Source organism: Arachis hypogaea, chromosome 10, assembly GCF_003086295.3.
Source record: "Arachis hypogaea cultivar Tifrunner chromosome 10, arahy.Tifrunner.gnm2.J5K5, whole genome shotgun sequence".
Lineage (NCBI taxonomy): Eukaryota > Viridiplantae > Streptophyta > Magnoliopsida > Fabales > Fabaceae > Arachis > Arachis hypogaea.
Window position 1 is genome coordinate 91,663,057 of NC_092045.1, and position 2,775 is coordinate 91,665,831.

Below are 2,775 nucleotides of genomic sequence, written 5' to 3' on the forward strand. Positions count from 1 at the left end.
CAGAAACTCCACCGTTGAAAATACATAAGCAAAGAGTTCAGGCATGGCCGAATGGCCAGCCCTCTCTAACGTGATCAATGATCCCTTAAGATGAAGAATAAAACAAAACTGAGATCAAAGATGTCTAATACAATAGATAAATGTCCTATATATACTAGACTAGCTACTAGGGTTTACATGAGTAAGTAATTGATGCATAAATCCACTTCCGGGGCCCACTTGGTGTATGCTTGGGCTGAGCTTGATTAATTCACGAGCTAAGGCATATCTTGGCGTTGAACTCTGAGTTATGACGTGTTTTGGGCGTTCAACTCCGGATCATGACGTTTTTCTGGCGTTTAACTCCAGACAGCAGCGTGTACTTGGCGTTCAACGCCAAGTTACGTCATCATTCGTCGAATAAAGTATGGACTATTATATATTGCTGGAAAGCTCTGGATGTCTACTTTCCAACGCCGTTGAGAGCGCGCCAATTGGAGTTCTGTAGCTCCAGAAAATCCATTTCGAGTGCAGGGAGGTCAGAATCCAACAGCATCAGCAGTCCTTTTGTTAGCCTTTTTCAGAGTTTTGCTCAAATCCCTCAATTTCAGTCAGAATTTACCTGAAATCATAGAAAAACACACAAACTCATAGTAAAGTCGAGAAATGTGAATTTAACATCAAAACTAGTGAAAACATCCCTAAAAGTAACTTAAACTTACTAAAAACTATATGAAAACAATGCCAAAAAGCGTATAAATTATCCGCTCATCACAACACCAAACTTAAATTGTTGCTTGTCCCCAAGCAACTGAAAATCAAATAGGATAAAAGAAGAGAATATACTATAAAGTCCAAAATATCAATGAATATTAATTTAATTAGATGAGCGGGACTTGTAGCTTTTTGCTTCTGAACAGTTTTGGCATCTCACTTTTTCCTTTGAAGTTTAGAGTGATTGGCTTCTCTAGGAACTTAGAATTTCAGATAGTGTTATTGACTTTCCTAGTTAGGCATGTTGATTCTTGAACACAGCTACTTTATGAGTCTTGGCTGTGGCCCTAAGCACTTTGTCTTCCAGTATTACCACCGGATACACAAATGCCACAGACACATAACTGGGTGAACCTTTTCAGATTGTGACTCAACTTTGCTAAAATCCCCAGTTAGTGGTGTCCAGAGCTCTTAAGCACACTCTTTTGCTTTGGATCACGACTTTAACCACTCAGTCTCAAGCTTTTCACTTGGACCTTCATGACACAAGCACATGGTTAGGGACAGCTTGATTTAGCCGCTTAGGCCTGGATTTTATTTCCTTGGGCCCTCCTATCCATTGATGCTCAAAGCCTTGGATCCTTGCTACCCTTGCCTTTTGGTTTTAAGGGCTATTGGCTTTTTCTGCTTGCTTTTTCTTTCTATTTTTTTTTCGCCACTTTTTTTTTTCACTGCTTTTTCTTGCTTCAAGAATCAATTCATGAATTTTTCAGTTCATCAATAACATTTCTCTTTGTTCATCATTCTTTCAAGAGCCAACAATTTTAACACTCATAAACAACAAGATCAAAAATATGCACTGTTCAAGCATTCATTCAGAAAACAAAAATTATTGCCACCACATCAATATAATTAAATTAAATTCACTAATAATTTCGAAAATTATGTACTTCTTGTTCTTTTGAATTAAAACATTTTTCTTTTAAGAGAGGTGAAAGACTAATGGATTTTATTCATAGCTTTAAGGCATGGTTACACACTAATGATCATGAAGTAGAAACACAAAAACATAGATAAACATAACACTTAAAAACCGAAAACAGAAAGAAAATAAAGAACAAGGAATGAATCCACCTCTAGTGGCGTCTTCTTCTTGAAGGACCAATGATGTTCTTCAACTCTTCTATGTCCCTTCCTTGCCTTTGTTGCTCCTCTCTCATAGCTCTTTGATCTTCTCTTATTTCTTGGAGAGTGAGGGTGTGTTCATGGTGTTCCACCCTTAGTTGTTCCACGTTTTGGCTCAAGTCTTTTAAGGAGGTACTGAGTTGCTCCCAATAGTTGTTGGGAGGAAAGTGTATTCCATGAGGCATTTGTTGATGAACTTCCTCATGTTCTCCTTGGGGGCCGTGAGGGACTTCCCTTGTTTGCTCCATCCTTTTCTTGGTGATGGGCTTGTCTTCTTCAATGGAGACATCTCCATCTATGATAACTCCAGCTGAGTAGCATAAATGGCATATGAGGTGGGGGAAGGCTAGCCGTGCCATGTATGAAGGCTTGTCATCTATTTTGTAGAGTTCATTGGCTATGACTTCATGAACCTCTACTTCCTCTCCAATCATGATGCTATGAATCATGATTGCCCGATCCACAGTAACTTCAGATCGGTTGCTTGTAGGGATGATGGATCTTTGGATGAACTCCAGCCATCCTCTAGCTACAGGCTTGAGGTCCAGTCTTCTTAGTTGGACTGGTTTGCCTTTGGAGTCTACTCTCCATTGGGCGCCTTCCACACAAATGTCCATTAGGACTTGGTCCAACCTTTGATTGAAGTTGACCCTCCTTGTGTAGGGGCGTTCATCACCTTGCATCATGGGTAGATGAAACGCCAACCTCACATTTTCCGGACTGAAATCTAAGTATTTCCCCCGAACCATTGTGAGATAGTTCTTTGGATTCGGGTTCATACTTTGATCATGGTTCCTAGTGATCCATGCATTAGCATAGAACTCTTGAACCATCAATAATCCGACTTGTTGCATGGGGTTGGTTATGACTTCCCACCCTCTTCTTTGGATCTCATGT